Consider the following 23,947-nt stretch of genomic DNA (forward strand, 5'->3'; position numbering starts at 1 on the left):
AGCTCTATAAAGATCTATGGCTAGAATAATAAATTCTTCAAACTATTCAATCTCACAATCTAATCAGATAACTCATTTCTTATTAACTGTTTACCATTTCTAAGATCTAGGACAAATATAAATTCTCATCAATATTTTGGTGCCTTAAAAAGAAGGTCTTCCATCAGAATAATAATGTGTTAGCTCTGAAAACTTTCTTCTGAAAAAGCTGAGAGTCTGTGGTCTTTCCATCCTTGCAGCTGATGCAGGATATAAACATCCATGCTGCGACTTAGAAACCCATAACATCAAGCCGTACAATATCTGTGCATTCACAGATTCATTCATCCAACACACACTGAGTCCATTTCATGTGCCACACACTGAGGATACAGATATACAAAACAGACAGAAATCTGGAGACTTCTGCTGGGCCATCACAGCTAGGAAGGCAGTGGTTCTGTGAATTTGGGGAGAGGGCAGAGGCAGAACAGAACCGGTGGTTGTTTTCATCTTGGGTTGTTTCAGGCCCCTCTGATGTGGCCCCATCACTGTACCATGTTTTATTCACACTGAGGGTCCTGCCACAGTGGTGAAACCATGTAGGTTAATTCCTTAAGTCCCTTGGCCATTTATACCCACTGCCCTTTCACCCAGGCCAGAGTCACAGAAGCCAAAGATGACTCAAGATCTTTTGGTAATGAGTCAGGCTATAATCCTAGCACTCCACTCAAGAGGCTGAAGAAGGAGAATTGCTGTGAGTTCAAGGCCAGCCTGTACTACATAGTGAGTTCAAAGCCAGTCTGAACTATATAGCGAGACTCTGTCTCAAAAAACAAAGGATCTCTTGGTCATGTCCAAAGACAAATAATCACTTCATAGCTCCAACAATAAAGATAACAGTTTTGTTTCTTTGTTCAATCAGCATACCCAGACATTTGCTTTTTAACATCTCCATCCTCTCAGGATGGTGTAACTGGATTTCTACACAAGACAGAGCCAAACCACTGCCCTCCAAAACTGACTTCCCCATCTGAGTCCTGGTTCGGGCAGCTCACCAGCCTCTACGAACATCATATTCTTCTGTCTGCCAAGCAGATAGACATGCACACCTCATGGGGCTGTTGCAAGACTACACTGAGCCAAGGACCAGAAAAGTGCCTGGAACATTACCCAGTGCATACAGAGCACCCAACAGAGTTTTCAAAAACAAAACGCTAGACAGGCATGGTAGCACACACCTGTGTAATCTGAGCACTATGAGAGGCTGAGGCAGGAAAGACAATTGCCAAGGTTGAGCCCAGACTGAGCAATTTAGCAACTTACTGAGAACCTGACTCAAAATAAAAAGTACGGGGAATATAGCTGAATGCAAAGGGCCAAGGAGGAAGAGAAAATGAGGAGGAGGAGAGGGAAGAAGGGCCATGCGGCTAGGGGCAAACGGGCCTTCAGGGCCCTGGCCCACTGCTCACCATGCACAAGACTAACCCAAGTCCTCAGAGGCATCCCTCATGGCCATGAGTGTCGCCACCCCTTCTCATCAAAGGGGCCTGTGGCACTCCTGTCACAGCATTGTCTCTCTCCAACAGCCCCTCCATCGAGAAGGGGAGGGCAGCAAGAAGCCCACACTCAAGAGCAGCTTTGTGCTACAACCGACAGCTGAGTGCCCTGGGTGGCAACATTAAGTCAGGGCTGGAAAGCACCAAAGTCATCTGATGGGTGTGGCTTCTCCCACTGCCACCCACAGTCTTCTCTGTGCAAGAAGACACTTTCCCTGTCACAGCTCACGAGAGGACCCCTGGAGGACGGGTCCTCCTCCCCGCCTGGTGACATCTCTATGACAACAGGGTACCATGGCTCCAATGTCTTTGCATCCCTACTATTAAATACAGAAACTGACCCCAAGAAGGGTTTGTTGAATAAATACATAAATAAAGCCCATCTTCACAGGCTCTACTGAGGTGTAAAAATTGCAAATTAGAAGTTTAAAAAAAGCAATGATAGAAAGCGAAAGGAGAACAAATTAACTGCAAAATCATTATATAGTATACTACCGAGGATTTTATGAAAATTAATAGCACTCTCTCAAAATTAGAGAAGTGTACTACAAAACCTGCTTTGTTATTCACTGTTATGAACACCAACCCACTAATGGGTTCCAGTCCTCACCATTATAAGATGTCCACTGTAGCATTACATTTATAAAGTGGGAGCAAAACTAAAAACTGTTCCAGTCGATTTTTATAAGGATTAAATGGCTAAAACATGTATAATACTTAAAATAGTGCCTGGCATATAGAGACTACTTAAGAAATTGTTATTGTTATAATCTAGCACTGCTCTGGCTAGCACTCTATTAGACCCAAGTTAAATAGAAGTTCACTTAGTTAATCTGCCAAGAAAAGTATTAATAGGAACAAGACACACACGTAATCTGTCCTCTTGACATAACATTTTCCTTCTGAGATCTAAATGCCTTCTAAAAGCCATTAATGACTTCTCAACATAAAAGATTTGCCTATAAATTGTTTATTTTCTAGAATGTGATTTTCCCTTGAAGCAGAAATACATATTTAGCAGGCCCTAAATGCATGCCAGAAAGAACTGAATTAGCAACTTCACTAACAGGTTTCTTTAAAAAAAAAATCCAACAGCAATTTTTTACCTTCAAGTAGATGATGTTTCTAATCCTTCAAGGTTTGGGGTTCGTTTATCTGATAAGAGCCTAAGAGTCTATGAGAGCCTCAAATGACTACTGCTTGGGTTAAAAATAATCACACTGAGCAACAAAAACTGAGAAACGAAAAGCAGAAGTATTTATAAAATCGCTTCATTCAAACTGCCCCATGTGGGTGTTTTCCTGTTTCTCAGACTCCACGCTTCAGTCCAGCAATTCCTAAATGGGTGTCCCACAGGCCACTGGTCCCCAAGATGCTCTGCCACACAAGGTGTGCTGGTCGAGGAAGACTGGAAACACATTATACTCCCCACTAGAAAAGACAAGGCATCCACCAACATATTAAAGGCCTTGTGCCCCTTCCAGGAAAGAAACCTGTTTAGTTGTACTTAACCCATTGTCTGAAAACTTACTCACAGCAGATTCCCTTTTCCAAGGAAGTTCTACTAAAATCTGGGTTTTAGAAATGCTGAAATAGTCTAAGTGCATCCCTCCTTCCCACCTTGGGAATATTTGTGCTCCTTCACCAGGCCTGGCCTGGACAGGTCAGCACCTACTTAACAGCAGATGAGAGACATTGACCCTGTGAGGTACCACGGCCCTGATTCAGTGCACCTTCCCCTGAAGAGTCCTATCATGGACCGAGTCAAAAAGAAACTATCCTCAGGACCCACACCCAGGGAACACACTAATAAATCCACAGGGATGAGGCCGGGTGTGGCGGCACATGGAGGACTGCTACAAGTTCGAGGGCAGCTTGGGCCGGCCTGGACTACATAGTGAGAATTTGTCTCAAAAAAATGAAACAAAACAAGAAACACACAGGGACGGATCCCAGGAAGCATGACTTCAAAGGCAGGGAGGATAAGAACAAGGAAGACAATGTAAGAGAAATCCTGTCAACAAAAGGAATTACTTCTGTTTTTTAAGTCAAGAGAAGAATGCTGGTGCATTAAAATCTAGTTAGACCTTGTCCAAAGTCACCAGGGAAAAATCTACTGGTGATCAATGCCTGATTAATGGGGTCACTGGGCTTGGAGTAGAGTCCTTGTTAAATTAACTCCAGACCCCAATCTCCAAAATGTTTTCTTAACTCTGTAACTGGAAACTTCTCCAGAATCTCCAATGTCTCTTTGTAATACTACTAGTTTCCTTTTTTCCTAGCACTGAAATCTCACAGAGCATTAGGGATTTGAGGAAGCATCTTGCCTCCCATTCATGTCACCCAACCGTAACTGTCCCAAGGGGGCCCCTCCTGATCTCCCAAATGGCCAAACCTACCACAAAGGCGCAGCATCAGTAGAGAGGAAGCTAGAATGCCCAAAAGAACAACAGTAATTGAGAATAAAACCATCTTGGGATATGCAATTCCTTGTTTCCCAAGATCCAAAGCACCCAAGAATCTTGGGTAAGAAGGTACAGAAGGGGCTACTCAGCCAAGTGTATATCTCACTGGCTCTGCAGAGAGTCACATGACATCATCCCAACTTCTCACTCCACAGCTGTCTGACAGATCCTTCTGCAGTAATGACGTTCTCTATCACACTGTTCAATATGGCGGCCACTAGCCACACACAGCTGTTCAGCACTTGAAAAGTGATTAGCACCACTGAGGAACTGAATTTGTCATTTTAATTAATTTTAATAGCCACAAGTAGCCACTGGCTGCTGTATTAGTGCAGCTAGCCTATACACTCAAAGTTCCTTCCACATGAATTCCACAGAAACAAAGATGGTCAGGGACCAAGAAAGGTTCCCTGGAGGTTTTACAAAATAGACTATTTTACTCACCAAATGAAGCAGGGAAAATTTCTTAGTCAAATTGAGTCTTAGTCATCAGTGTTTAAATTTACTACTGAGATGGCTGAAAACAACCACTATTCCCATTTTACCAAATGGAGACATTAAACTATAGATCAATTAATTGATATAAACAATAACCACTCTTTGTGGAACTTCTACATGTACAAAGGGTTTAATCTGTAATAATCCTCCAAGATAAACATTATCTCTTTTTACAGATGTGGAAACTGAGCCCCAAGGAGATTAAATGGTTCAGGAAAGACCACACAGTAATTGGAGCTAAGATCTAAACTCAGATCTGGGCCGAGGATTTAGCTCAGTGGTTCCGCCACCTGCCTCGCAAGCGCAAGGACCCAAGTTCAATCCCTGGTACCAAAAAAATAAATAAATAAATAAATTCAGATCTATCTTCAAAGTCCAAACAAAAAAAAGTTTAGGTCTTTAACAAAAATAAGATTTTCTTTCAAGATTTAGTCAACAAGTTTTCTGGAGCATTTATTCTATCCACAATACCACACTAAGCACTAGCGTGGGTAGGGCTGGGGATAAAGAAGGAAAACCATCAATACATGGAACCTCAGAGTTGTGTGGGCTTTCTTATTCTTCAATAACAAAGGTACATTAAGTATTTAATTACTCACAGATAGTTCCTCTTGCATATTATAGCAACCAACCAGCTCAGAATAAAAAAATGAACTAATAATTTTAGCACTTCAAAAACATACAAAATAAAAAAACATGTCACAAGAACAGAAATAGGTAAATTGGACTTTACAAACTTTCACTGTAGCAGACACCTCTGCCCAGCATTAGCAGGCTATAGGGGCACAAGCTTCTAGCCCCTGCATAATTCGGCTGTGTTACATTGGAAGTAGTCCGATCAGCTAATTCACGCCCAGCCAAGGTCAACTCCATTCCAGCTAAATTCCTCCCTTCTGAATTAACCATCTGTTCTCTTCAGCAAAGATATGTTTGTGCTCTCATTCTACAGTCCCGCCTGCTTGATACTTGTTATCAGCAGGTGTCCAAGGCCTACCCAGGTTCCCCACTTCCCACACTTGTAATGAATAAACACTGGATGTCCTGGGAGTCCTTTGTCTTTGCTGCCCAGAGCAGCCTAGATCAGCCCAAGACTCAGTTTCTCTCAGGTCTGGGTCTCTGTGTTTCTTTTAATTCCCACTTGCCTATCTCTCAAACGTCGTACTAGCTTGCAGGAGGCCAGGACCACTGCAAGGGTCTCTGGCAACTCCCATTACCCCTTCCCTATGTTCCATGGAAAGGGCATCATCAACAAACAGAAAAAAACAATCCACACAATAGGAGGAAATATTTCCAAATCTCTAATGAGGCCCTTTCATCCAAACTCTATTTTTTAAAAACTCTTGCAACTCAACAAGGAAAAACAAATAACTGTACACTTTCTGTGTGGATGTATTTTCATTTCTCTTGGTCCTATACCTAGAAGCAGACTTCTGGGTCACATGGTAACTCCATGTGTAGGACTGAAGTAGTGCCAGATTGTTTTCCACAGTGGTAGCACTATTTCATACACCCCACCAGCAGAGTGTTTGGGTTCCAATTCCTCCACCTCCTCTCAGCATTTGTTCTTCACCTTTCAATTTTAGCCACTCATGTAGGTATCATATAGGATCGCATCATGGTTTAATTTGCATTTCCCTAATCACTAATCATGTGCTTGTTGACCAGCTATTACTGTCTGAGGCAGATCCTTTGCCCATTTCTAAACGGGTTGTTTTTATTTAGTTACAGTAGTTATTCTTATATTTTAGATACAAATTTTTAGTCAAATACACTGATACATTATTTGCAAATCTTTTCTCCTATTTTGAATCTGTTCTTCAAGTCAAATTCTAGTCAACTCAGGTTCTCTAGCAAACAGCCTTTTCCTCACTCAGGAAAATATAAACCACATTTTCTAAAAAGGGCTTCTTACTCTCTGATGAGTGAGAGTCTGAGATCCCAGCATGGAAAGGGCTTAATGCTGAGGAAATAAATCATGCTGACTTCAGAGTTGAGCAGATTGGGAATGAAATATTAGGGTTAAAGAGGTTAAATATTTTTTTCAATGAAAAAAATTCCCACTTGTTTTACTTCCTCTAGTTTCTCTTTGTCACTTTTTCCCCAAAATAGATCTAGGAACTTCCTAATCATCACAATATAAGCCAGATGGGGTAATGAGCTGGAGACTCTGACATGACCCACAGAACAGTAGATATGGGTCACAATGGCCACACCTTCAGTAGGACGGTGCGGGGGACATAAGTGTGTAGACACAGGCAGAAATCCGGGTCCCTCTAACCCTGCTCCCTGGAGTCTGGCTCCTGCATAGCTGCCATCAATTCGAACTGGCCAAAATCAAGGTACATGTGGGTAAAAAGGAGACCCAGATGGACAGGAACCAAGCATGCAAACTTCTTTCTTCACAGACAGACCACAAAAAGGGAAGAAACAAGATTCAAAATGATCCCAGAGGCAATCACGGGGAAAACTCAACAAGACAAACACAGTAAGCTCCCAAATTAGGCCAGTTATTAGTGTCATCGTTATTGTTAAAGAATAATTCTAAGAGCAAATCGTGGCATTTAGAGTTAAGACGACAATTAGATAAGAAGAGATAACAGGGAACTGACTTGACCAAAATGCACACGAGGGAAAAATATAAGGTTTTGATCAACCAAAAGCTCAGTACGTGTGAAAAGCACAGCACAGCTGTTAAAAACTGTACTGCTGGGCATCAAAGGAACAAAACAAACCACCCGCCAGCTCACCTCTGACACATAGGTTGGATCTGGGCACCAAAGGCAGACCATGTAAAGCATATCCAACAAGAAGGGACCACAATGGCTGTAGGTCTAGAACCGAAATTAAACATGAAACAGTCGCTAGAACAGGATTATTTGTAGAAGCAAAGGTTTGCAATCCTGTTAAATATGTGAAGAACTCCAAATAAAGACTGATGCTAGCCATTTATATCACCCAAGGATGAAAATTATAGGGAAGGTTAAATTAGGCTGCATATATGAAATCATTTTCTAATAATTTACCCAACAATTGAGCCCATGGGCTTAGGAAGTTATACTCTCTCTTTTGTTGTCAGTGCCTGACAGCCACACAGACGGTTATCTGCCAATGACAGCAACCAAAGGGGTAACAGGGTGCCCTTCAAAGCTTTTAGTTGGTTTGTTTAATTTTTCAGTCTTTCTATTTGTTATGCAGATTAATGGCTTTTGTTTTGGCAGATGTGGACGTGTGCATACTTTGACCATATCACTCCCCACCCACAAGTCTGTGATTCCAGACATGGCTCTGGCTCCTGAGTAGCTGATGCTAACCTCTTCCCCAGCCACCTTTGCATGAGGGATGGTGAACACTTTAGAATATTTGTGGTGGATCCTGAGCTAGGGGTGGGAGGGGAGACCGACAGCAAGCAGGCACTAAGCAACACTCTAATATAAGAAAAAATGCTCCAAATGCGAATTAGAGAGATGGTTACACAACACCACAAACTCACCCCAAAAAAACACTAAATTTGCAATGGATGGATTTTATGGCATATAAATTAAATCCCAATAGAGCTCTTTTTTTAAAAGTATGGCCCCAAGATATATGAAATGTGAGCCGGTTCAGAGGACAGATAGTTTGGTCACATTAATTATATAAACCCCTCAGTCTAAAGCCAGAAACATAATGAAGACAGACAATAATTTTCTCTTCAATGTTATTTACTAAAAACAATTTATTTCGCTATTTCAAAATTTAAAGCTGTAAGTGCTCAAGTTCTTCACTCTGATTTTGGACGCAGTCTACCTGGGCTGTGCCCTCCACCCTTGTCTAGAACTGGGGTCTCCTGCTGACCACTGGATAACCTGCTTCTACTCAAAACTGGGTCTCGGCTTCTAAATCCTGTGTAGAACACAATCGATGCACACGAAAGAGTTGTTTGAGCTAGCACACTATCCAGCACATGTTAAATACTCAACAAATTCGGATGTTGTATTTATTGTCAACACATCACCGTGAGCACCCCTGGCAGCCACTTCCCTCAGGAGATCTGGAAACAGGACTGAGTGTTTGTTCTCTGTGTACATTTGGTGTTCCGTTACCTCTATACTTAGAGCAATCCCTGACCCAAACACATCCCAGTTTCCTTATAGCCCTCTTTCATTATCTCAGGGACTTATCCTTTGAAATAAAGTCCCCAAATCATTTCTCTGGACAGAACAAAAGCTGTGCTAGTCTCTGGCTAAAACAAGATATTTTCTAAATCAACAATAGAAAAAATAATTTGAAAGAGGTACAGTTGCCTTGTTTGTTTCTAACAGAACTGGACAAAGAACATGTCAGCATCTCCTCAGAGACGCCTGGCAAACGGGGTAATAACACAGGAAAAATCCAGCCATCTGCCGGGGGAGCACAGGGACACGATCAGCGGGCCCTGGACCAGAGTGGCTGCAGAGCCAGCGGAGGACAGGGCGCAGCTCTGGGTGGCACCTGAAACCCAGCCAGCCCAAAAGCCTCTTCCTTTCCTTTTCCTTTTTCTTCTTTCTTTCTTTTTTTTAAGTCTATGTGAAAAGGGAAGGGAAACTGCATGGGTTAAACTCTCAATTCTGAAAAACAAGTGCCTGCTGGTTCCCCTTCCCTCTGCCAGGCAGGGCTGCGGGGGGAAGGACCCTGGTAAAATATCTGTGGTACCAGACGGACCACACTGACGTCAGGAAAAGGACTGTGGCCACCACTGGCCTCGCCAGCCCACCCGCACACACTGCAGCGAAAAGACCCACCGCCCCACACCAGGAGACATCTGAGGAGAGGGGCCAGGCGCCTGCACCAGAGAGAGACACGTGCCCTGCGATCCCCACACTTGCTGACCAGCCACAAAAGCCCCATGACCTCAAAACAACCAAGGGAGCTGCAGCTGGGACTCAGCTGTTACGCTAGAGCTCCAACTTGGCATTCAAGAAAACCCGGTGGCCTTCGTGGGGACTGCTCCTGGGAGCCACCCAGCCCACCCTGAGCTGGGGAGAAAAACAGCAGCCAGACCGAATGCAGGTGCCCCATAGATCCAAGTAGGCAGGAAGGCTCCCGCCATCCAGCCCTGTCCTCGAATGCTACCTCTGTTCTGCTTTTGCTGTTACAGAATCACAGAACTTGACGGCTGGGAAGGCTTGCAGAGCCAAAGCGGTGCAATCACTTCCAAACATCACACCAGAGAAGCGGCCCGGGCAAGACTAACACCCAGCTTCACCCACCAAAGCCCGAAGGCACTGCTCTGGATTCCAGGCCACATGGTGCATTCAGGAATACATCCCCGCTCAGGGACGAAGCGCTCACAGGGAACAACTAGGAAGTTGGTCTGGATTCTGAGCCAACACCAGGGTTCAAACCCAGTTCTGTCCTTGACCAGGCAGTATGACCAGGGCAAGTTCCTTTCCTTGATCTCTCATCCACTTTAAGGGCTGGAACAGTGCATACCTCCTGGAGCAACGCTGGGATGAAATGAATGTGTAAAAGCTTCTGGCTTATCATCCTCGTGAAAGAGGGGCAAAAAGGAGTAAAAACGTTGGAGAGTCCATGAAAGAATGCAGAAAGTGAGGGTTTGGTCATTAAACAAGCACAGCATTACTTAACTTCAAAAAAATGTAAAGACATGCCAAGAGGCATATCAGCAGTGGTTTGAGGGGAATAAAAGTAAAGCAGGAACACGCTATCGAATATTAGCTATGACACAACTCAATGATGTCAAATCAAACTATACATATGTACACACCTCAAGCAGACAGTGAGAGCAATGCACGAAACACCGCCGTTCTCTGGGCAGTGGATTTATGGCTGACCATTATTGCCTGCTTTATTATTTTTATTTCCCCAATTTTATGCAGACATGCACTGCTTTAGAATTCAACACAAATAAATGTAGGTTTTAAGTTTTAAAGAAGAACCCCGACACCAAGCCCGTCTCCAATGGCTACAGAGCAGTTACAGTGCTGGCGTGAACCCCCAAGAAGCAGGGTGTTTGGGAGGAGACCAAAAGTTAGGGGGCGGAGGGAACCTCAAACAACCAAACCAATGTGAAACAGAGGGCCTGAGGCTGTCAGGCCAGGGAGGGGCTGTGTAAAACAGCAAAAAGCTTCAAAAAGAAAAGAAACCAGAGTAAGACTTCCACAGTCCCTAGTTTAATTTTTTAATTTTCTTTAATTTTTTTTTTTTTTTTTTTTGGTACCAGGGATTGAACTCCGGTCCTTGCATTTGCGCAGCAGGCAGCGAAACCACTGAGCTAAATCCCTGGTCCCGCAGTCCCTAGTTTAAATGAGAGTGATTATAGACCCAGAGAAGGAAAAGAAAAAAGGAAATCCTGGAAAAAACTAATCAGCAACCAACCTTTTTTGCCCTAGTGTGGACAGAACAGCAGGCACCAAAGGTAAAAAGCCAAAGATCAGAGTGGGTGCTGGAAGGAACAGTGGCCTCTACTGGGGACAAGGCGTGGGCAGCCCACCAGGGGACCAGTGGCCCCCTCAAGTCTCAGGCCATTCTCTGAGCCAGCGAGGACCAAAATTTCCTTCCTTTCTGCTGTTTCTAGACTCTGAGACAGATGCAATCCAGGACCCGGGGAACTCCCCGTAGGGTCTTAGAAGAGTGAGTTACCTGGCATCTTTGTCTGCAAACCTTCCTCCCTACCTGCAGTTCGCAGCCTCGGGTGTGAGCTCCCAGCTCACCTCTTGCTTTGGTCTGAATGGAGTTTGTCCCCAAGGAGGCCTGCCCTGCCCATGTGGCATGTAAGAGGTCGCTGGGCCTTTAGAAAGCGGGGCTTAGAGCGAGGTCTCTAGGTCATTGGGTCCTTTTTTGAAGAACTGAGGCCGGTCTTGTCAGATGGCTGGTACAAAAGGGTGATCCCGATCCTCTCTCTTCTGCACACATTCCTGCCATCTGCTGTCTGCCAGGATGTAATGCACCCAGGGGACTGCATCAGAGCTAATGCTCCACTGGTCAGACTTTCAGCCTCCAAAACTGTGAGCTAAATAAACCTCTTTTCTTTATAAAGTCCCAGTGTCACATATGCTGTCATAGCAACAGAGAACAGACTAATACACTCTTTTGCAATGATTCCTTGTAGTTCATACAAAGGAGTGGACAGAAACAGATGGAAGATGCGGAACAGACAGGAGAGAGCAGCGTCAGGGCCCTCCTAGCTCCTGTCTGGGCCTCACTCTTCTCTGATCCACCTGGGGATCTGCTGAACAACTGCCCTTTGCCTCCCTGCAATGCTGCTGCATCTTTCCCACCACCTGCCCTTCCTGAGCAGCAACCTGAGACCATAGCACGCGTAGGTTTATACAGACCACCCATCCAGTTCCCCACTCCATGGGAAAATGAGACCAGAGAAAGAAAATTCTGTCTGGGCTTATGAAAGGCAGGTGAGACAGTGCAGCCTCCTGGTAGAACGATGAAGGTTTACGCACAGGAAGCTGCGGTCCTTTCTACAAGGAGAAAGGACTGAGAGGGCCCAGCAGGTCTCAGCCCCGTGCCCTAACCTGTCCTGGTCTACTGTCCCAAGGCAGCTGCCACCACCCAAGGACAGCTGTGTGAGGAAAGCAGACCCCTGCTTGCTCACACTGCCCTTGGCCAACTTTTCTTTGGCTTAGAGACAAATTCAATTCCAATAGATCTATAATCTGTGAGTGCTCTCATCAAAAATGTTTAAAATCATTTCTTTAAAAGGTTATCAAGTAAAAGTGATGTTGCAGTATCAACACGACTCCTGTTTATTGTTTTATATACACAGATACAGAAATACTCAACTTATAACGGGAGTCACATCCCAGGAAACTCATCCGATGTGGAAAATATTCTTCAGTTGAAAATGTATGAAAAATACCTACCCTGACCAACCTTAAAGCTCAGCGGCTACCTTAAGTGTGCTTGGAACCCTCACAGTAGCTACAGATGAGCAGTCACCTACCACGAAGCCCATTTTATAATGAAGTACTGAATAGCTTATTGACTTATTGACTTATTGACAACATGATGGGATGTGAAAGCACAATGCCCAGAAAACAACGGCAACCCAAGGGAGCATCTACTGCATACGGCTAGGCCAGAAAAAGACCTGAAGTCAAAATTCAAAGTTTCTACTGCATGTGTGTTGCTTTCACACTATCAACAAAGTCAAAAAAATCCTAAGACAGATCATGGCCAGTGTGGGGTTGCCTATACCGTCCTCCAGTAAGAGGGGTCCCCCTCAAAGAAATTCTGACTCAAGACTGGAGCAAGGAAATCCAGGATGATCCTGGAGCATCTTAGAATGCCAGGAAGAAAGGAAGTGTTTCAAAAGGGCAGGCGGAAAAGAACGATGAGGGGATGTCAAATGGTCATGCGCCAAATTTAGACAGTTCCCAAGAGCCATAGCTGGAGCAGCTGGAGTAAAACAAATAAATAATTGCATTAGGTGACAACCCAAAGAATAAAGCAAACCTCCGTGAGTCCATATTGATACAAATAAGTGACTAAGTAAATAAATGTAACAACAGTCAAGTCTTCCTTATAAAAGATTTCAAAATAGTAAATGTAGGGCCAGGGATTTAGCTCAGTGGTTCTGGTGCCTGCCTCACACGTGGAAGGACCCGAGTTCGATCCCCGGTACCAAAAAATAAAAAAGTGAATGTAGAGGAATGAGGGAAACAGAAGTATATCCCCCACCTCCTTTGATTTCCCTGCATCTCCCTCTCTCCACTTCCTCCCTCCCTCCCTCCCCATGCAGGCTGTCCTCCTGCTATCCCTAAACACCCCAGGTTCTGTGGGGTTTACCCCAGTGGTCCCCCGAGGGCTATCCCAGTACCAAGCATCCAGACTTGGCCTGGGCCACACACTGGCTTCTCTGGTTCTACAGCTGTGGGACTCTTCCATCTCTGATTATGCAATGCAAGTCCCCTAATACATTTCCTGTCAGACAATCTATTGGTTCTATCTCCCCGAAGGAAAGCCTAATGTACAACTCTCGTGTAAATCTAAAATTATTTCAGAATAAAAACACTTTAAAAACCATGATGGTCTTGGAAGATACAGCATCTTTGTCCTAATACTTCAGGTCCCCTTAAAATCCTAAGGATTAGAGTTACCCTTGGCTGAGAAGCATCAGAGAATCTCTGCCATCAAATTTTTGCAAAGGAAACCCAAAGAAGAAAGGCATACGTCCTCTTCATTATTCACTTGCGCCTTCAAAACCAGATCCTCCCCAATCCCACTCCTGCAGGGAACTGGATGAAAACAGGTGTGGCTGAGCACAGCTCTGTCTGACTTGTTGCTTCTGGCTCCAGTCCGTCACTCAGCCCTACACAGGATGAGTTACCGACACGCCCGAAGGCCAAGTTCTGAGCACATCACTCTTAACTCGTTCACCGAGAGGTTCTGCTCCCCCTTCTCCTTCTGAAACAGCTTGATTAAATGTTCACTGCTACAAGGGACTCACTGTCACTAAGCCCTCGACCAGCTGTGAAAGAGGAGGTGGAATCTTCCTGGTAAACTGGAAGAAAATATTTATTGAGAAGTTCTCATCACCTAAACCTATGCTCTTTATGTTACAATTTGTCAGGCTTTGTGTTCTCTGGGGAGTTTATTTTTTTAAGATAAAGATACAGTGACAGATTGTCTGCAAAAATAGCCCCCACTCATGTATCCAGATTCTTTATTCAAGGTGATTATGTGGCTTCTTTCAGAAAAGGGAGAGTTCATTTACCAAACCTTGAAGCTGGGCTGGCTGCATGGCCAGCAGATCGTGACAGAGTGAGCAGTGTGCACGTTTTAGATGCGGTTTACTGTCCCAGAAGCCTGCTCTGCAGGCCAGAGCAAGCCTGGTGCAGGCCGAGGAAACCTGTGCATTTACAGCAGCCATCTCAGCCCGAGTCACCCAGCCAGGCCCCACCACCAGCAGTTGACTCCAGGCACCCGAGCAGCTCCAGCCACAAAGACAGCTGCCCTTAGCCTGTAGAACTGGTGAAGTCATCAAACTTGGGGCCAGTTTGTTACGCACCAAAATCTACCTGATACACCTGGCACATGGTTTGAACACTGTTAATTCTTCTGACCTTACAAGTATGACCTGCTTATTACAGAATGGTCAGAAAATACAAAAAAGAAGACAGTCACCCTCGAGCCATCCCTAGAAGAAAATCAACAGCCTGGCATATTTCGTCCCAATTATGGTACATGCAAGTAAATGAAAATGAGTTCCATTTCACTTTAATTCTGCAGTTTGCTTTTGCTTCCCCACTAAATATCCAATATGGGGTTTTTCTTATGCCATTAGTCCCTGAAAACATAATATCTAATGGTTTCAAAACATCCTGCTTGTCATGGTTGGGCAGTAATTTAAACCAGTACCGGATATTTTCACGGTTTCTATAACTACATAGCTAATGACTAACAAAGTCGCTTTTTGTTACTGTTATACTGCTCATCTGAACACAGTGAGCTATGCTCAATTCTGGGGTTATTTCTTTAAAATCAACTTCTAGAAATGAAATGCTTGATGAAAAGAGTATGAACTATTAGTTCCCTACTCAGAGGCAGTCCCCTACACACACACACACACACACACACACACACACACACGTTTTGTTCGGCTGTCTGCCCTACCCTCTACCACGTGTTCGGAGTGGGGCCTCCCCCCAGTAAGACAGCAAGAGGAGAATCTTGCTGAATCTCAGCTGTGGAGTACATCCAGCCCACCATTTACTGTACAGACTAGTGATGGCTAACCTTTTAGAGCTTTTGATGATAACAGACAGCCGGCTACAGCAAGCATGCCATAGGTTCGCCACCACTGGCACAGACCATTTATTATGATTCTGGCCAGTGAGACATGAAGAGCTCTTTCAAGAAGCTTTTGGGAAAAGGTTTTCTTTTTTTAAAAAGTTACCAATAAAAAAGGGAATGATCCCTTTTTCTCAACTCTAGATGACAGTGTATGACAGTGTGATGTCTGGAGCTGATGCAGCCATCTTGTGACTCTCAGGGTCTCAGCCCGAAATGAGCTCACACACTGAGGGCTGCAGAGCAAGAAAATAAAGAATCTGTGTCCTTTGTGACATTGTTCAGCCACTGAATTCCCTGGAAACATTCCGCCTCTGGACAGTGAGATGATAAACCTAAACCTTTTATCATTTAAACAAGTTTTAGCCAGGTTTTCTGTTCCTTGCATCCAAACAACAAGGTTTTATTCACTTACTACCAACTTGGGCTCCCAGAAAAAGGTTGTAGCAATGAATCTTCTCTGCAACCTTATATGAGCTTGCATAAAATTTATAATTTGTAGAAGAACAAAAATACAAAAAATTCAATATTCTAACATCCAGAAACTTGATGTAATTCTCCTTGTTCAAATTAAAAACAGAATTCCTTTGCTTATAAGTGCCACAGTGTATTGAGGGTGTTTCCATGGATTTTATGCTTTCTGTGCTATTGTGAAAGGGAGCAAGTTTCCCTTCACAGTTAACAGATTGTTGCTGGTATATAACAAAGCGAATACTCATCATGTAAAAGCCCACACATTTACTGAGCCTTTAGAAGCTACTGGGGTCATCTTGTGGTTTATCTGACTGGAGTTGACCTAAGGATCTTTTATAGACTTCCAAAAAAGAGTTCGCAATCCTGGGCTGGGGATGTAGCTCAGTGGTAGAGCACTTGCCTAGCATGTGTCAGGCTCTGGGTTCAATCCCCAGCACTGCAGAAAGAAAGCTGGTATCCCGGGGATAAAATGTGACGTGCATATCCTGGGAGGCTCTTTCATTAGAATTTCCTTTTGAACTCCCTCACACGCTTCCTTGGTTTTTTAACGCACATAATCAAGACAGTTTCACTTGAGTGTGGTGGAAATCATGTAACAGGACAATTATGTTATATTTGGAAATTTAAACAATCTCATTAGTAAAACTGGAATAGCAACCTATGACCTCGTGCTAACAGGGAAAATGCCAATGCAGTCCTTTGAAGTGTTGCCTATTGCAGAATGCTGGCGTCTCTGTCGCTTCTGCCATGGCAGATACAGCACTGGCCTAAGTGTGCACTTTTCCCTTTATGGGTTCCTCCCACTATGCAACACTCTGCTCATGCTGAGACTTAATCCCGACTGGGTTTTTATTTCTCTTTTTTCGCCTCAGAAGTGCATCTCGGTGGTTTCAAACTGACTCGAGACTGGAGCGAGGAAATCCAGGATGAGCCTGGGGCATCTTAGAAGGCCAGGAAGAAAGGAAGTGCTTCAAAATGGCAGGCGGAAAAGAACGATGAGGGGATGTCACATAGGAGGAGAAAGAAACCCTGGTTTCTCCATTTCTGAACACACAGCCGACCACCTGTCCATTTCCCACCGGGCCCATGTGTATCTGTTATCCATGTTCACACAGTGTTGCAGAAAAGACCGTAAGAAGCCTCGCTAGCAAACAGCGAGGGCCTGGGGTGGTGAGCAAGGCAGCTGAGCCAGATGTTTGCTGAAATGAGGCCATCTTGGCCAGGAACATGAGATCATTTCAGCTCTACTTCGAGCCTCTTCTCTTGACAAAGGGGCACGTGCAAGGGCAGGCAGACTGTGGAGGCCTCTTGATGCCAGGCTTGGTCCCAGGCCAGGTCCGCCACTTCCACTGCATCCCATTGGCCGAAGGCTGGGTCAGACTCAAGGGGTGAGGACATGGACTCTGCCTCTTTGGTGCCAAGAACTGCAAAGGCCCACACACAGGGAGAGGTGGGCCGCTGGCTTTCCATGCAGCCTAGCACTCGTGTCTCCTCTTCACAGCTGCTCACTGTGTCTACTTGCCAGTGACCGGATCCTTCCCTCTTACAGAAGCAGCAGTGCTGTGTTCCTTTTAGTTGTCTTGGAGACCCAAGGAAGAGGTGAGGCATTCTGGGAAGGGTGAGGAGCGGGCAGTGTTAAGTGACTGGTCCAGAACCTTCGGGGCAGAGAGTGACATGGGGGTGGGACAACAGAGGCCACAGAGAGACTGCTGGGAAACCATGTCCCACATCTCCGCATTCTAGTGAGCCAAGGGTACGGAAAGTAAAGGCTGGGGCCAAACAGCTGACAGTCACCTGAGGCAACTGCCCAAGTCAGAGGGACAAGACAAAGCCAGGCAGCCAGGCCAGCTTGTATGTCCGTCTGCTCCGTTTTTACAAATCAGAAGGAATACTGCCACCAGCAGTTCCTTAGACCCAACCTGTGAGGATGGGAGCTCCACCACCTGAGATGATCAAACGCTGACAAAGAGTTCTTATTCTGTCAAAATGCCTTTGTGGGAATGGAAGCAAATGAGGACACTTTTCAGGGCAGCGCGGGTGCACCAGTGATTGCAGATTGATGCAGACCTAGTTCCAGCAATCAATTTGTTGAATTCTCTCACACCAGGAATTACCATTATGTCTGAGGTGATACATGGGCATGCCGCTAAAGTCACGAGCTTCAAACTGATAGAAAGTAAAAAGAAGGGGTCCCGGTGATCTCCACCTCGAAGCCCCTCAATGACCTTCCTCGGTGACACCAGTTACCCCACGTTCTACATGTACAATAAGCCATGGGCACGTGTGTGCTCGTGTGTAAGCACACACGCATACACACACCGCCCTTTTTAAACTCATAAATGGCATTAAGGATATGTTTTGGACCTTGCTTTTTTTCCCCTCTTAATGATAAACTGCAAGTGTTAATCTGTACAGAGCTGTGTCTGACTCTTAAGGCTGTCAGATTCTTTTGCATAGATATTCTATTCTCTAACCATTTCCTGGTGATGAGCATTTCAGTTGCTCTCTGTATTTTGCTATTTCAAACAGTGCTACCCTGAGGAACTCTGTCCACTGCCGCGCTGTTTTGACAGGTGCAAGGATAGCTGTAGGGTAAAGTTCTGTGGCCGGAATTGCTCAGCCTGTGTAACTTGGACAAAAACAACCAGATCACCTCCATCCAGAGACCCAAGCCAGGGCTCCACTGATGATAATCCACAGGCCAAATCCAGCCCAAGATGTTTTCACATTTCCACAGAGGCATTTTAAAAACAAAAGAGGAGGACGAAGGGGAAAATATATGACAGAGACCTTACATATGACCCACAAAGATTAAATGTTCCAATCTGGCCTTTTAGAGAAAGTTTTCTGAGCTGGGCACAATGATATGCACCTGTAGTCCCAGCTGTTTGGCTGAGGCAGGAGTACCACTTGAGCCTATAAGCTAGAGGTCAGTCTGGACAGAACAGTGTGGCCCCTGTTTAAATAAAAAAGGAAAAAAGATAAATATTACTGACCCCTACCTTAAGCCAATTTATATTTTCACCAGCAATGTAGGACAGTAAATAGTTCCCCTCTACTCATTCTAATCTTTCGTCAAATTAAGACTTAAAGGTATACTTCAGGTTTTGTTCCAGCTGAAGAAAACAAAGTACCCATAATCCTTATACATTGGCACTGTAGTTTTTCTGGGCAAAAATACAGCTTGTTCCAGGATACAAATATAAACTGACACTTGAATTTCTCACCTCACAGTCACAAGTGGAAAGAAAAGGTTAGCATCCCCAACTGTTAGAACTGGAAGGAACTTTAAAGGTTATTTGTTTGAGACTTATATTTTGTGTACCATTAAAATTCCCAAAATAATTTAAAGGATTAACACGATGTTGCCAATGTTTTATTTTGCCACGTCATTAAAAAATAAAAGCAATCCAACCACTATCTACATCCACTATCACTTAATAAAATAATTTACCATCTAAAAAAAACCAGAGTGGACCCAGTATTGGAATAAAGGAGAATCCATTGAGTTGAGTATCCTTAGCATCAAGAAAAGTCAATCACAGTCACCTTCTTTCTGACAATTTCACTCCCAGGTGAGGAAAAATCCATATAAAACACACGTTTGAGATCCAATCTCATTGTTTTAAAACTATCTAAAGTTCCTATACCCACTGGCATGCTCAAGATTGCATGCTTGTCTCTCACCTGAAATGTGGCTTTTAGCTGTCTTCACTGGGGAATAGTGGAATCACAACAAAACAAAATTTTTTAAAATCTCTTCTGAGTGGCTGGAGAATCCTACATTCATCTAGGCCCAAATGACAATCATTCATCCATTCCAAACGTGTCTGGTTTTCCCTGTCAGCCCTTATAAATAGCCTCTACCTCACTTATGTCCTTCATGCTGCCCCTGGTGGAGAGGCAGAGGGGGGAGATACACTGCATGCATTTCCATGGGGCTTAAGAATTAATCAGCTTCTCCTGCATTTCAGACCCAAGGAAACACCAACAGCCTTGGACATGGAGCTAAAGAAACATGAATCTCTATCAGATCCAAGGCTTGCCTTTGCTGCCCTCCCTCATGCTCTTCCAGCTTTCTTCTGTGTGCCAGGCACTGTGCCCTTGCTCCTGTCACTTTCACCACCTACCAGGTGGGCACCGCACTCTTGGGGCACAGCCTCCCCACTTGGACACCCAGGCCGCGGCTGTGCCCGCAGGGTGTGCTGTCTCAGCTCCTCCTGCAGCGGAAGCTAATGAGGCTCTGGACCACACGGTTTCCTGCTGTCCCCCCACATCGTAAAAAGCATGCACTGCAGAGTGGTGAGCACTCATAAGTGCTGTAATAAATACAGTATGGGCTCAATCATTCTATTTTCAATTAAGATTTTAGCTCTCACACAGCAGGGCTATAATAGAAGTCTTGAGCCTGGGAGCAGGTCACTGAGAATTCATGACACCCTTTTTAATGAACCAAATGGCGGACTTTTGCTGGCATTCCTGGGGTAGTGGTGGCTGTTTTGAAGTCTTCCTCTGTCTCCTATCATTCTAATACACAGCACAAGATAATTCTTTCCCCCTCATAACACAATGTTATTCCCACCCCTCCATAACCACTACATTTTCCCAAGAGGACAACTAAATCACAAATGAAATTTTGTTGTTCTCTATAACTGGCTGTGGTCACAGGCATCCAAATTCTCACCAGAACACCATGAAATGAAGCACATATCCCACGGAGACTGACTGACACAGGCAGAGGGGATGTGATCACTCTGGCAAAACTTCCTGCATCCCTCAGAACCACTTCTTCAGGCTTGGGCAGCAGGCTCTGGACAACAGCCCAGAGCTACAAATCAGCTCGGGCGTGCAATGGGAGCCTGTTACTGGTCCCCCGAAACAACAGGACGCTACTGACTTAGATTTGCTGCTGTAGATAGATGAGGAGACTCTGGGCTCCTCCCCTCGTGGTGGGACAGAGGGACTGTCATATCGCTACATCACTGTGCAGCTGGCTTGTAGCTGGTGTTTCCAAGACAGTCCCCATGAAAGAGATAAGCGGGAGATGACGTGGCTCAAGTCGGCCCTCAGGCTCATGAGAGGGTAGAGGCAGAAGGAGCCTCAGAAGCTAACAAGAGAAGCAGTTAGTTCAAGGACACATCAAGAGAAGAGAGGGTTAAGCAGGACAGATTTGCATACACACACGGTAAACCCCCAACTGTGAAGGCCTGTGATGTGACACACAGTGCCTTTCCTCAATGTTTCATTCATTCACCTATTCACTCAGTCAACAAATAGTTACTGAGTGCTTACTGGGTACTGGATATTAAGCACTGGAAATAGAGTGGTGAACCAGACATTTCCTTATCAGCTTACAGAATGGTGATTACGGGCTAGGTAATAAACGAAATGACAACTGCTGCCCATTTGGAAAAAAACTATACCAAGTGATTGGGGAAGGGGAGATTAAAACGTTACTTGAGCTGAGTGTGGTGACACACGCCTGTAATCCCAGCACTCAGGAAGCTGAGGCAGAAAGATCCATACAAGTTCGAAGCCAGCCTGGGCTACATAGAAAGTTCAAGGCCAGTCTGAACTACCTAGAGAGACCCTGTCTCAAAAAACAAACAACAACAACAATAACAAAACACAAAGCATTACTCGATATTCTAGTCAATTGAGAATTAGCATACACACCATAAATGGGTGCTCAATTACCAATAAGTAGACTTCCCTAGAAGTAGTCTTCTCGTAGATGAGTAAACCAATGTAACAATTCTATCCATTCTATCCATTCACAAAAGGCTTGCTAAGAACCAACAACATGCTAGTCCCTGTATCAAAGTCAGGCGGCAAAAATAATGGACAAAATTCCCATCCTTAACGAGCTCATGATCTAAATAATAAGATGAACAAAGTAAAGAAGAGCTTTAGCTATAGGTGGCAAAGGACAAAGGGTGGAAAACCAGTGAGGAAGAGGCTGGGGTGGAGGAGGGCACCCCGCGGCTGAGCTGAGTCTGGGAGCTGAGAAGATGCTGGCAGGTGAGGGCTGCAGGCTTCAGGTCAGATGGGAGCAGCGGGAAACCGTGCCTTTGGGGTGCGGCCAGAGTCAGCCTGGAACGGGACAGGGAAGCCACCTCCTAAGCCGTGAGCTCTGGCAGGGTGGCTGGAGCTCATCCTGCAGGCAGTGGATGCCCCCTGCATCTGGACCAGAGACACAGTTGGGTTAGATCTGCGTGCCTCAGCCTGGCTGAGTAGTCCGTACTCCGTACTCTACTGTACTCTGGGCTGCGAAGGTGTGAAGACCACAGGAGGAAGCATCCAGGTAACAACGGTGGTGCAGGCACGAAAGGACAACGATTGTCATTTGTTCTTCCTACTTTGATTCCAAATCGGACCATCCCAGTGAAAATGAAAGAAACGTATTTAAAAGGTTGGCATACGTTAGTTTCCATTGTCTGGTCTCTTCATTTAGTATATGTGCTGTCGAATGGAGCACACAGTCTCTCCATTAAAAAAAAAAAACAAACCCACAATCATATTACAAGAGGAATAAAACTACCAGACTTAGTAATTTCATTAAGGAATTACCCAGGAAAAACTATCAAGATGAGAGAAAATGATTTCGTTCTGAGATGTTTGAACTGTACTACTCAAAACAGACAACAAATGAAAATAATTCAAACAAAATAATCCAAACAATAATCCAAATCATCCCTAAAAATTAGGGATGATTAAGCCAAATGTGACTTAAAATGACTAATAAACATTAAAATAACTACAGCCATACATGGGAGTGTGCATGGGGAATAACAGCAGACTCCAAAACATCCCTTGATCAAACATTTGGTACCCAAAGTGTCACAGATTTCAGGTGGGGGGTGGTGTCTGGAAATCTCCATACACATAACGAGGATGAGACATAAGTCTGAATACTAAATCCACTGATGTTTCATATATATCCTATACATATAGCCTGAAAGTAGTTTTATACAATATTTTTTTAATATATTTGTGCATGAAACAAAGTTTCCCACTGTGGAGTTTTCCACTTGTGGTATCATGTTGGCATTCAAAAAGTTTCACATTTGGGAACATTTTGAAGCTCACATTTTCAGATTTGGGATGTCCAACCTGTATATTCAATGACTACAACCCTAAGTACCTACTACATCTGTCAACCCCAACGGCAGTGACTAGGACACAAAAATAAGCCAGGCACAGCCCCTGTCTTCCAGGATCTCAGAGTCCCGAGTGAGTCAGCCTCACACAAGCATAAGAAAGTGCAGGAGGAATTCCAGAACAAAGCTCAGCACTTTGAGAGCCCGAGAGTGGAGCTATCTGACATAGAGCCAAAACACACACTCCATAAAAGCAGGTGTGAAAATCTGTGGCAGATCCATGTATCAGTTCCAAGGTCTCACTATGTTGCTCAGGCTGACCTTGAATTGGCCATCCTCCTGCCTCAGGCTGCCTGCTCCTAAGTGGTTCCAAATCTTTTTTTTTTTTGGTACCGGGGATCAAAATCACGTTCTTGGGCTTTCGAGGCAGGTGGCAGAACCACTGAGCTAAATCCTCGGCCCTATGGTTCCAAATCTTAATGACCTCCAAAACTTACCTGTTAATCTTGTTTGATCATCCTGGACGTGAAAATAGAAAGTGTAAAACTTATGATGAAAAACACTCAAATCCTCTGGATGCTCGTTTGAGAAACGAAGAATTGAAAGGAGGAAAGGGACAGCGGAAGGGAAAGACGACAAAAGCTCACTCCTGCTTACAGGCTGAGAGAGAGGAGGAATTCCAGAGGATTACAAAGACAGAAACTTCTGCGCTGGGAAGATAGCAACATGGCCTGCTGAATAAGAAATCCAAACCGCTGTGGGCATATGAGGACAGAAAGGCAAAGATCTTCAGGATGGTGCTGGAAATTTCTCTGTAAAGTTATAGACCCAGCTTAAGCACAGACTTAGCATCCAAAGTCATCCGGCAGACGGCCGAAGCTGCAAACATGCTGATCCACGGCTCTGAACACACCTGACATGACTGCATGTGGGAGACACACACTTTCTAGTCAGTCGAATACTTCTAAAGCATTTATTTACTTTCAAAGGAGTGTGCCATAATATTGGAACAACATGGTATAAAGGACTGGCCACACATACAGTAGATACGTTGATCTCATCTTTTCCAATGGGAAAAAATTCTCTA

The 23,947-nt window shown here is 44.5% G+C and overlaps 1 protein-coding gene across 2 annotated transcripts in view; it reads right to left on the bottom strand.

The window, feature by feature from the left end:
* Tmcc3 (transmembrane and coiled-coil domain family 3) overlaps window positions 1–2,772 on the bottom strand; it is a 216,354-nt gene extending 213,582 nt beyond the window's left edge. For both annotated transcript variants that reach the window (XM_013072291.3, XM_087192597.1), the window contains exon 1: window positions 2,645–2,772. The gene's annotated coding sequence lies outside the window, so the exon portion shown is untranslated. The remainder of the gene's footprint in view (window positions 1–2,644) is intronic.
* Window positions 2,773–23,947: the final 21,175 nt, after the last annotated feature.

The sequence above is a fragment of the Heterocephalus glaber genome, unplaced genomic scaffold (genome assembly GCF_053883595.1).
Source record: "Heterocephalus glaber isolate CG9 unplaced genomic scaffold, H.glaber_assembly_v1.0 deba00001572, whole genome shotgun sequence".
In the NCBI taxonomy this organism is placed as follows: Eukaryota; Metazoa; Chordata; class Mammalia; order Rodentia; family Bathyergidae; genus Heterocephalus; species Heterocephalus glaber.